Raw genomic sequence first — 13,124 nt, forward strand, 5'->3', positions numbered from 1 at the left:
TAATGTTGAACTGCTGGGCTTCCATATGGAGAGGGGGGATTTTGTCCTTTGCTTCAGGCGGGAAAATGTCTTGGGCTGGCCCTGACTGTGCTTGTTAAATAAATATACATCATGGGTCATCCATTTTTAAGTTACATCAGAACTCTACTTTCTAGGGCTGAGTTCTCTAGTATGTTCTTCGGGGCTACCATGGTGCATGTTGCATATTTTCCTTTTCCTGGATGAGAGACAATAAACATGTTCCCTTGCAGCAGGCCAGATCCAGCTGTCTCCTATGGTTACCATAGTTCCCTGTCAAAAACAACCGTTTCCATGTAGAGAGGCTGATAATGCATGCTGTGTAAAGTTGTCACTGCTGTGCTTTGACACCATTTATTTCTTTTCTATTTGCCCCATTTTTGGTTTTTTTTTTAAAAAATCCTCTGTTTATAGCACTCAAATAACTTGGCTCGTATTGGTGTTACCAAGAGTGTGGAGTGCATGTACTAAGTGATTTAATCCCACTGGGAAGGCGCGCTTCTAACTGTGAGGCAAGAGAGGTGAGGGGGTTAAAGTAATGAGCCACTTTTGTTGGCTCAGGTGCAAGGTGAAGAGAGCTTTTGTTGTTTTGCATTACATCTTTGTGCTTTTACTGTGAGATGTGGTCTTATTTTGACCCAGGATGCTGTCTGAAAGGCTGTGTTCTATGAAGCTCACATTGCAAGTCTAAAAAAATTAAAACACACCTTTGTAGTATAGTTACATGGCTGCAAAGCATCTTTGTTCACAGCTGTCATGATGCAGTACAGACACTTACTGGCTAGTGAGTGACAGGCTTCATATAGAAGAGGAATGAACACACACCTCTGCCTCCCTACACACACACACACACACACACACACACACACACACACACACACACACCATGTGACTAAAACAACAAAGGCCTTAGCTAGACCTAAGGTTTATCCCGGGATCGTCCCAGGGTCATCCCTGGCTGCTCCTGGGATATCCTGTGTGTCATTTACATGAACAGGGATGACCCCGGGATGATCCCGGGATAAACCTTAGGAGTGCCGTGGACTGCAAGAAGATCAAACCAGTCCATACTCCAGGAAATAAAGCCAGACTGCTCACTTGAGGGAATGGTATTAAAGGCAAAACTGAAGTACTTTGGCCACATAATGAGAAGACAGGATACCCTGGAGAAGAGGCTGATGCTAGGGAAAGTGGAAGGCAAAAGGAAGAGGGGCCGACCAAGGGTGAGATGGATGGATGACATTCTGGAGGTGACAGACTTGACCTTGGGGAAGCTGGGGGTGGCGACAGCCGACAGAAAGCTCTGGCGTGGGCTGGTCCATGAAGTCACGAAGAGTTGGAAACGACTGAACGAATAAACAACAACTAGCTAAGGCCAAAGAGTCTTATGTAAGGATGTACGAGAAAGTTGGTTTTGCTTGCAAAGCATGTGAACATGGCATGCCCCGTTTGCAACTTGGAAGATGCTTGTGAGCGTGAGCAGCTGTCCACCAAACATGTCCGTAAATCGCTGAACAAATGATCGCATTCTATTTGTGAAACATTCCTTACACAAATTCCCCCCTGTACACTGCCTCAGCCCCGCTTTAGCCTATGGAGGAAATGTGCACAAATTTGGGGAAAATTCACGCAAATTTCACATTTGATTGCTGCTTAATTTGTTATGTTACATTATATTTTATTTCTATGCCACCTTTCAGCCAAAATGGCTCACTCACACACACAATATTCAACTATACTAAATGCAAGTTTACAGCAGAAAAAATATCACAACAATATTCAATAACATATTAAATACAAGTTTAAAGCAGAGCAGATAAGAAAAAAAAACCCATCTTGGTTGGAATGCTGTATCCATCTCCCCCCGAAGCAGCACCTCCCAAACTGCAGCTCCAGGCTTGCTTTTAAAGTCTCCAGGTTGGGGGTGAGGAGCAGGTGGAATAGCTCGCCCTTGATGGTGCAGCCTCTCTCCCCCGAAACACAATTTCCCCTTTTGCACACAGCAAGCAGCATTCACAACTGGGAATGGGAATCGGGCACATGATGAGCGGCAAGCTGATGTTCAGAGAATCCTGGAGATCTCGAACATTTCTTCTTCACCCATCCCTAATCTTGTGGTATCTTAAAGATCAACACATTTATCCTGACATACGTTTTCATGGACTATAGCCTACTTCAGCATCTGATGAAGTGGACTATAATCCACAAAAGCTTATGCTAGAATAAATTTCTTGGTCTTTAAGGTGGCACAAGACTCTTTGTTGGTTTCACTGCAATAAACTAACATGGCTCCCCTGTGGAAATTGTTATACGTACCGCAAGTCATTTAATTTGCGATGCGGGTGCTCCTCACAGAGGCTTAAATATACAACCACCTGATTTGCATGAATGTTCTATTGAAAGAGGGCAGGGAAAGAGCAAACGAATAGACTTCTGCAACATTGTTTCAGGTGCAGGATGGAAGGGATGTTTCAGGTGCAGGATGTCCGTTCAGTCACTACAGGAAAGACTTTTGCCACCCAGTAAGTGCTTGAAGTGGGATTGGTATTGCTTGAGCAATGTGTTAATTGCAAACTTCCATTTCACTCATGGGGGATGAACCATCTATTATTGCTTACCATTTCTTCATGCCTTTGCTACCCATGCCAGGAATGGATGATGCTGGTGTGGATCCATGTGATTTGTGGAATACTTGTGGTTGGCTTGGTCCACAAGGCTTGTGGTGTATCTTTTAAGTTTAATATCTTCAAAACATGATCATACTGCTTTTCCCAGGCAGTGCTGTCCATTGCATTAAAACACCAATAAAAACACAACAATAAGAGAATAAAAACAGCACCCAGCCTATCAGAACCACTTACACACCAAAGGCTTGTTTGAAGAAAAAGGTCTTTGCTTGCCAGCATAAGAACAACAGAGAGTGAGTGAACTTAGCCTCCCTCAGCAGGGAGTTCCACAGTCCAGGAGTGGCCACCAAGAAGACCCTCTCTTGCCTCACTACTGAACGCACTTCTGGAAAGAAGGGCCTCTCCAGAAGATCTTGAGACCTTGGCAGGCTCATATGGATATGGGAGAAGGCCATCTTTCAAGCTATGTAAGGTTTTTTTTTAAAGGCCATGACAGTGGCCAGATTAAACACCTGTAGGAAAAGGCACCATTGGCTCACTGGCCTCAGCTGCACAATGCACTATTGGCCATTGCCAAAACCTGGGCATTGTGGTCTGTGCTGAGCCCAGGAGTACACCCAAACTATGAGCCTGAATCTTCAGTGCCTTTCAATTAACCAGGAGCACCTCTTTCTTATCTGGATCAGGCTTCAGTTTGTTTGCCCTCATCCAGTCGATTACCAACATCACAAACCAATTTAAAACTAGATCAGTGTTCTTGGATTTGGAGGACAATAAGGCCCTTTCTACACCAGCCTGATAGTCCGGGCTGAGTCCCTGTGTGTCTAAATGATGCAAAGGGACTCCCGGGGGCAGAGGGGACAGGCACAAGTAAGCGCAGCACCAGAAATGGGTACAGAGACACACAGTACGACTCCATGCCCATCAGGGAGGGGGCATGGAGGGTTGGGGGCGATTTCGGGGTGTGTGTGTGTTTTAACTTACATTTTTGGTAGAGTGGGGCCTCGTGCTTGTGCAACTGGCCCTGCTGCTTTAAAAAACAAGACAAAGAAAAAGCCACCCATGGTGTCCCTTCTTCCTCCTGGGATGTCACTGCCTCATGTGCATGCTGGGGGAGGCTGTCGTGATCAGGATATTGTGAGAGCCTCCCCCCTCCCCCCAGAATGCCAGGAGGTGTAGAAAGAGCTTAAGAGATAGTGTTGGGTATCATCACCCTACTGGTGGCACCCAGCCCTAAAATTCCAGGCAATCTCTCCCAGAGGCTTCATGTAGATGTTAAGAAGCATGGGGGCGTTAAGATGGGACCTGGAGGGACACCACAAGTCAACAGCCATGGCCATTATACCATTAGTAAACACAGCATGTTGCCAATCCAGCATGTGATCCAGTGGCAATCATGTCAAAATGGTAACAGAAGAGTTTGTTCAATCCAGAAATAAGGAATTCAAAATCTCAGAAGGTATAAATGGGGTTGGGTAAATAGTTTGCAGGAAGAGAAATTGTACAATTCCATTTCCATCTCTTGTTGGGAGGGGGGGCTTCCTGTACCTTTGATAGATAGGCAACAGGAAGATCATCAGGTACAGGCAGCATCTCCCATAACTGCAATACTTTCCTCCATCAAGACATTTAAAAGCATAAAAATACAACCCTTTATTCCATCAGGAACTAACACCCCAATATACGGCTTCAGTTCTTTAACTCTTGAGTCTTATCCTAATCTCTTCCCTAATCATGCATATTAACCATTCATACTCTTGTTTTATTTCCCCTGGAAAAGGGAGAGGTGTTCCTTTCCCTGAAAGAGTAATTTGAAATGTGTTTGAAATCAAGTTTAATGCCTAGTTAAATGTTATGAGTTCCTTTCATGTGGAGCTTATGATTTATTTCCACAAGATATAAAAATAGAGCCCACTGTCTCATTATATGTTAGGGAGAAAAATCCTGTCCTCATTATAACTAATATCCTATTACTGTACTATTGCCTTATGTTTCAGCATTTTAATAACTTGTCATTGAAAGAAATACCCCGAGTGAATAATACATGCTCCCTGATTGACTATGGGGCTATAATTTAATCAAGGGTCTCTACTGACATCATAAGCCAAAAGGGGTCAGCCTGGGGGGGTTTATGAATGGCAGCAAAACTCTGTGATTGAATTATAACTTTGTTATTCAATCTGAGAACACGTTTTCTTATTTATAGTATATCGAAAAATCTCATGATCCCCTCCCCCCGCTCTTTCTCAGGTGAAAGTGATAAATCAAAATGTGGCAAAGCCACCATTTCTAATTTTCAGAATGTGAAATCTCTTATGTGGGAGAGAATGATTAACGCGGACATGACGTGAGGTTATTGAAGGTGTGATCAGGAAGGGGAGGGAATGCAGCCTGAGGAAATTAAAAGGAATATTTCACTGAAAGTAATCAGGGTTTATTTCTTTCCTGTAAATGTTATTAGATGACTATAGTAACATAGAACCAAAGCCTGCCCTGAAATGCAACCTTCACTGTCACAGTTTTTCCCTTCACCAAAAAAAGGTCTTGCTTCTATGTTGTTTCCAGCTAACTTAATATTTAGAAATGTGTCAACATTCTTAGGAATATAACATGAGTGGCACTGGATCAAACCAGAAAGCCATCTAAATCGGCATTCTGTTTCCAATAGTGGCAAACTAAGCAGGGCGTGATGGTTTTCCCCTGTAGTTTGTCCACACTAGCTGATGTTCAGAGATGTATGGAGATTACACTAAACCAGCCTTCCCCAACCAGATACCCTCCAGAAATTTTGGGCAACAACTCCCAGCTTTCCTGCTATTGGTCATGCTGGCTGGGGCAGATGGGAAGTCCAAAACATCTGGTGGGCACCAAGTTGGGGAAGGCACTAGGTTGGGGGAGGCAAATATCCATTGACAAGTCGGGCCAGCAGAAAAAATGATGCAATCTGAAGTGCTTCCGTTCAGGGTTCCAGCCATTTCATTCCATTCCTCCTGCATAGCCAGTCAGCTTTCCTGGCCCACTGAGCATGCTCAGTATTCATTACCCTGCTCTTTGAAGGGAAGATTGCCTCCTTAGAGTTGCATCCAATGTTAGTCCTACTTAAAATAGATCCATTGAAATGAATGGGACTTCAGTTGGACTAACATTAGATACAACCCACTGGATGCAACCTGCCCTTCAGAGAGCAGCCTAATGCTTTTCGTAAATATTCCCCTCAGTATCCTTATACCTGGCCCTTGGGGGTGGTGGGGGTGCTGCTTTGCCTATATAAAGACCAGCACTAGGAGACTTGAGGTTGCTAATAATATGAGAGACCTATCCTTAGTAGCTATCTTCATGGGGGTCCCCAAAACCACCACCCTGGTCCCATTCCCATCAACGTGCAGCTCCTCCTGTTTGTGTTGCCCACAGATTAGTGTAGACATCTGAGGGAGGAAAGTGTATGTGCATAGACCTTTCTGCACAAAGCCTTCTCCAGGTCCTGGAACCCTGATTGTACCCAGAGAAGCCTACACATGTAGATGTCTGTGCACATAGACTTCCCCACCACAGACATCCACACTAATGCATGAATGCCAGGGCCAGGAGACAATAAGAAGAGTCATACAAGAACAAAGACCAATCTAATTCAGCTTCCCCTTCCCCACAATGGCCAGCCTCATGCCTCTGGGAAGCTCGCCAGCAAGACATGAGGCTTCAGGAAGGGACCGTACGTAGCACACACTGTCAGGGAGGGCTAGAGGTAGAACCCAACAGCCCTTTTTAACATGCATTGCTCATTCATGCTTTGCTCCCTTTTAAAACCAATAGAAAGTAGTGGTGGAAATACATGATGCATTTGCTAATGTTTTGTGAAGCATTTCTACATTTTGTCTCTTCTGGAATACTATTGGTCAATTCCATGTAAGGAGAGAGGAGGAAGTATTTCTGTCTATTTTCTCCATAATCATTCATAATGTTATAAACTTCTTTTGCTTGAAAGCCTCCACACAAGATTGTGATGTTATTTTTTTTATTTCTTATAAAAACCCTAAACCCTATGAACCGTTATTGTGATACGGTACCATCTTTGTGAATAGTTAGGAGCCCGGAGCCAAGCAAGATTCTTCTGACTTTTCTTTTTATCATATATGAGTTATATGTTTTGTTACCATTATTGAGTCAATAGGAGATTATTCCTGCTCCTTGGTTTGCAGATCTGGAGATTGCAGATGACTCTTCATTATATCCATTTGATTTTGGGTGAAGAGAGTGTTCTGCAGTCCATTTGGTTGATCCTTCTCCCCTCCTCCATCTCTTCGATACTTTAAGCCTCATTTCCTATGTAGCAGTTAATAAAATAAGCAAGCTGGCAAGAATCCCTCCTTCCAAATTTATGATGTTTTTGTCTCATTGTTATTTTATGTTTTTTCCTTGGGTTTTGATGGCCTGTCAAATGTGATGAATCATTAAAAAAAAGGATTTTGGAAACTAAAGTTCACACAGTAATTGGAACAACAGTCTCATAATTTCAAACTCCCGGGAGAAGTTCTGCTGGAACCAAAAAAAAGTAAAATAATAATAATAAAAAATAAATTAAAAAAAAGTTTTAGTGTTGTTGTTTTAAAAAAGTGGTCAAAGTAAAATCACAGATCATAGACTGAGAGAATAGTTGTAATTATTTTTAATATTCACAATGAAGCAAGACATTTAATTAAAGCATAATATATCTAAGGTAGGTTAAAATTTACAAATACGTACATTTATACCAAAATGTTTTCATTCACCATCATGTCTTGGATCACAATGCTCTTCCCGGTCTTTGTCCTGGCACTGATTTCCATAACATGGTTCTGGTTTTGACAATGATGCCAATTCTGAAGATTTTTTTTTTAAATCACAATATGAGTTATGTCTGTGCTTTCATATGCAAAACAACAACAACAACAAGTTTATTAAGTATTCCATGGAGAGCCCCAGCAATTCTTAAGTGGCCTTTGTAAAGTAGGGGGAGAGAACTTTTGGGAACTGTTCTGCTAGGCATACCCAGGCCACAGCTAGACCTAAGGTTTATCCTGGGATCATCCAGGGTTCCCCCCTGCCTGAGCACTGGATCCCCTGTGTGTCACCTAGATGAACAGGTTTGACCCTTGGACGATCCAGGGACAAACCTTAGGTCTAGCTATGGCCTCAGTCTCTTCAGCCTGAAATAGGTCAGTTATTCTTGAATGCTCTTGTTGTGCATTGATAAGGTTTTTAGTGCCCCCTCCCTCTCTCTTTCTCTGCAGAAAATAAGTTAATTTTCTGACTGCAACACTCAAATTGGGGCTTGGGCTCTCTGTGTTGCCTTGAGATCTCCATGGAAGTTCCCAACGGCTCTTCCGGCATGACTCTCCTTCGCGCTGGAAGGTTGCCTTGTTTCCGTGTCAAAGGTCAGCCTTTTGCCATAACTCCTTTTTTGCTCGGTGGAAAAAACAGCTTTCTGGGAACGCAGGAGCTGCAAGCAGGGTTCTCTCCCCACCCCCCACCCCCACTTTCTCCCATTAAGCTGCTGTTAATCTCTGCTCTCTGTTTGAGCTAAATGGGCAGCTGCAACGGAGAAGAAAGGAAGTAGTTACTTCATTGCCTGTGGGAGAGGCATTGATGTTGCAACGGAGCTTATCAACAACTTGCATATACTCAGAATTCATGGGATTATTTTGCTCCCTGGAGGATGGGCTAGAGAGAGATCTTAATACCGCGGTTTTGAAACATTTCCAAACTCCTATACTTTTCAGCTCGACAAACTCAGCACTTGGCTTATGGGAAAGAGAACACCTAAGGAAATTAGGTTAGGGATACACCAGAATTGCTCTGCATAATCAAGAGAACTTCATAGTGTCACTGAAGTTTATTTTCATTTAAATAATGGCAGTCATTAATTCAAATGTGCATTCAGTTATTTAAAATCTGAATGCTGCACCTTTCTATTCATCGGGATCTTAACAATGCAAAAATATGCCACTGAAATATTATTTATTTATTTATTTATTTATTTATTGCATTTTTATACTGCCCAATAGCTGAAGCTCCCTGGGCGGTTCACAAAAATTAAAACCATTCAAAATATCACAGTATAAAAACATGATTTAAAATACAATACAAAAGCACAACCACGTATAAACATGGTATAAAATAAAATATAACAGCACAATGTGATAGGAACAGCAATGTGATTTTAAGACCGCAATGTGGAATTTAATGAAAACTTCTCCTAATCCAGTGCCAATGGTCCTGGCCTGCTAGGAATGATAGGAGTGGGAATCCAACATATCCGGGGGGCACCAGGTTGGGGAAGGCTGAGATGCAAAATAGGAGAAATTCATTATCGATTACCTCACAAACTCTTTGAAAGACCCTGTGGTTTTAGGACCTGATTCAGGGGTGGAGAATCTCTTTCAGCCTGAGGGCCAATTTCAATCTTAAAGAAGGTGTTGGGGGTTGGGAAACCAAAGTTACACACCCAGGCTCTAGCATATAGTAGATGAAAGCTCTTACTGCCAGTATCTAAGCCGTAGGAGAGGTATTCCCACCATTTAGAATGGGGAAAAACTTCACAGAAGCTGGGAAGCCACCAAACCATTGGTGGTTGGGGGAAAGGGGTAGAGCCAGAAGGAAGGGGGCATGGCCATTTGGGGAGCCCCAGAGGACTGGATTTGATCCCCCAGGCTGGAGGTTCCCACCTCTGGCTTCACTAGATGAAACACTAAATATATGTATGCATATAATGTGTCTTGATATATAAACAATTGTAAAAGGTGGGGGATTAGGATCAAGACTGAGGCAAGTGAGAAGAGGTTGCTTAACTGTTCCCTCTGCCATTCATGTCCTTTTGTGTGAGAATCGCCCACTCGACACACACTACAGAGAAAGATCAGTCTTGTCTTCTGTAGCCACCCACCACATATCAGATGGTGGAGAGAAGCAGAGCAGGGCCTCAGGTGGGTTCACATGAGAAGAGGGAGTCCTTAAAGTATCCTTGCCCCAAACTCTTCAAGGTTTTAAAGGACAAAAACAACACTTTGAATTGGGCCAGAGAACCAATACGGAGCTAGTAGAAAAAGATGCTATCAAATTGGCATAATATGTTCATATGGGTAGAATTCAGCTCTAAGAGTATAGTATACATTAATATTTAAATACATTATGGGGGAAACTACTTAATCCAGTAACATAATCAAAAGCTGTGTGCTTTTCAAATCATGTCAACTATGACTGACCATACATCAAGGGTAGGGAAGAGGTAGATCAGGACCTACTAGTAGATCTCATGGTAATTTTCAATAGAACAGCAAGAGTTCCTGATTCTCAAGGGTTTAACAATAGTAACAACTGAAAAGCTAAATTAGATGGCTTAAAAAGAAGGCTTGGGGGAAAACCAGGTGTGGATTTTTATGTGAAAGCACCTGTGAGCCTGGTTCTGGTACTGATCACACATTTCTGTTCCTTAATTCTTAGTGTCTGTCTGTCTGTCTGCCTGAATCACTATTGAGCACCTGGGTTTGGTTGGTGGACCTCAGAGCTCTAATAAAAAGCAAAGTCAAAAACTACAAGTGTGAAGTCTGCCCACCCCTGCCCTACATCATATTTGGACTTTAAACACAATTACTTTGAAGTAAGCTCAACTGAATTTCATTCATTTCAGGGAAAACACACATAAGATTGTGCTATAATATATGTTCCTAGGAAGTTTTCATACAGCAGGAGCCTATAATATTCTACTGTTGCCATTCTCTCTCCTCCCAATGGTCTCTAAGGTCACATGTGGTTTGAGATCCCTACAAGTTGATGCAAGAATTGTGTGTGGAGGGGGGGGGGAGAGAGAGAGAGAGAGAGAGAACAACATTACTTTCTAGTTCTACCAGCAAAGTGTCCAGTGATAGATAAGGTTCAAATAATATACCATCATTTGTTAATTACTACCAAGACATCTTGAAACAGAATGACAGCACCATCACATGAGGGAAAATTGTGTTTCCTTACCATTGCTTCTCCGTCTGTCCCTCATTACTTCCTTTTTTAAAGAAGGAAGTAAACAACATGCATGTCGCTCATTCAGTGGGCCGTTTTGATTGTGCTGTTTCTCTTGCACACAGCAGGAGATAGTGGAAAGTTCTGTCTCAAAAAATAAGTCAGACTTACTGGGGTGTTTTTTTGTCATGCAAAGAAGGCTAGAAGGGGCGTGAAGGGTGTGAGAGGGACCTGAGAAAATCCATGAGTGCCCAGCAATGAATGTGCAATAAAATGCTCAACTGATGATGCCCTGAGTCTGCAATCCTCCAAACTGCTTATGTCACAGCAATGATATTTACTCCAAAGCAAGAAGCTAGGATGTTACAGTTTGCAGAGGTTTAATAATGGAAGTTTAGTTCTCAGTCTTCTAAACTGAAGACAAGATTTAGGAAAGTTAACAGTTGAAACTTTAGCAACAATAAAGTAAGAAGGGTCAGCCTGCTGCAGGGCTCCTTCACATAGAGCTTATGTAGTGTGATCAAGATCGGTTCCTCACTGAAGTTTACAGGTCCTTTTCTTGACATTGTCATCCTCCAGTGCCTTTTCTGCCATTTTTAAAGCTTTATTCTGCCATGATTTAACTATCTGAAAATGCAGTAACAAATATATACCATCATCAAAAAGCTGGTGTATTTTCGGGATAGTGCAATATTGCTGCAATGTTGTAGCTCCATCTGCTCATTGAATAAATGGAACATATGGAAATACAAAGGAAACTGCAAAAGGGGGAGGGAGGAAGCAGGGAGGCATGTGTATTTTGCCCATTGTAATCCCGGAAAGACTCCACAAGAAGAAATCCCAGTTACATTGTGGGATTTTTGCTTTAGTGTAGAGAAGCCCCCACTCTTTCCAATATTAAATATTGCATTTCCACATTTTTAGCTAGCTTCTTACACTGACCTATGTCGATGGTGCATTGAAAATATAACAATGAACACTTTACAGTGGAGAAAGGAATGTTTAATCTTGTGATGCTATCTCCTAATAACCTATGAAATACAAATAGCTTGTTGTTGTTTTGTTAGTTAGCTTACTGCTAAGTAATATTACAGCAATGATATAGTGGGAATTTTATTAAAGAATGGGATATACATTCCTAAAATAATGAACTTATGGCACACGCTTATGCATATCTACTCAGAGGTAATCCCTGTTGGGTTCAATGAAGTTTACTCCCAAATTGTGTGTAGGATTGCAGCCTATGAAAGGTGAGGATTGTTTAACCTTTTATCCCCAAACATTCATGCATGAAACTCCTAGTAAGGAAGGGAAAATGGCATAAAGCATCATCAGATGGGGGGATCGTGCTTACCTACCATTGCTATGGCCTCCTGCTGCTGTCCCACAATACGATTTCTTTACCCGGGGAAAGAAAGAGGAAGTAGCAATGACCACATGGCCCATTCAGTGGGCACTTTTATTGCGCTGCTTTTCCAGTACACAGCAGGAAATGGCGGCAAGTTTTGCTTATTTATTTTTTTACAGGGGTGTATTTTGTCATGGAAAAAAGACCAGAAGAGGCAGGAGACGCACAGGAGGTGGACAGCATCATCAAAAAATGTACAAAAAACCGTGAGTGGGCAGTAACGAGCATGTGATCAAACTATAATTTAATGACAGAGTCCAGCAGAGTCAGTTCATGATGCAGATCCATTTGGAACCAGGCAGTTATCAATTGTTTGCCTATGTGTTCTTGCTGGGCACAGCATTTGGTGGTACTAGAGTTGCTCAATAGACAACATTTTCTAAAACGATTGTGGTGGTGGTTGTTTTTAATCCTGTCCCCTTAAACTTGGGACCAGGATACCTAGCAGGCTGCCTTCCCTTATATACACCCGGGCAACATTTATGATCTTCAGAGTTGGCCCTGCTTGTCATTCTGACACGAAGAGAATGTCGTCATGAAAAACCTTGACAACGGGCGTTCTCTGTAGCAGCATCCACCCTCTGGAAAACCCTCCCTCGTTTGGTTCGGGAGGTGGAAAATGTAATATCTTTTAAATGCCTCCTAAAAACATATCTTTTAAAACAAGCCTTCCCTGGACTGCAACTTATTCTAGTTTTATGTGATTTTTTAAATTTTAATTTGGACTGCTATATTATGGTTTTAGTTGCAAACTTCCCTGAGAACCTAGGCCGTTGGGTAGTATAAATATGTAATAAATAAATAAATAAATAAATAAATAAATAAATAAATAAATGCTCTGAATCCCACCACCCTATCCATATACACAACAGCCAGGTTCCTCCATAGTTTACAGCACCGTTTTGTCATCATGGCTGACTTTATTTCTCTCAATGTGCTTACTCTGAAATGGCTGTCATGATGTTTCATAGTTTCCCTCCCTCCCTCCTTCCTTCTAAATCTCCTTTCAAACATGGAAAGGTCACACTCTGGTCTTTAATATCTTATGAGAACTATCAAATTCTGGAACAGGATGAAACATT

The sequence above is a fragment of the Elgaria multicarinata genome, chromosome 4, assembly GCF_023053635.1.
Source record: "Elgaria multicarinata webbii isolate HBS135686 ecotype San Diego chromosome 4, rElgMul1.1.pri, whole genome shotgun sequence".
Taxonomy (NCBI): domain Eukaryota; kingdom Metazoa; phylum Chordata; class Lepidosauria; order Squamata; family Anguidae; genus Elgaria; species Elgaria multicarinata.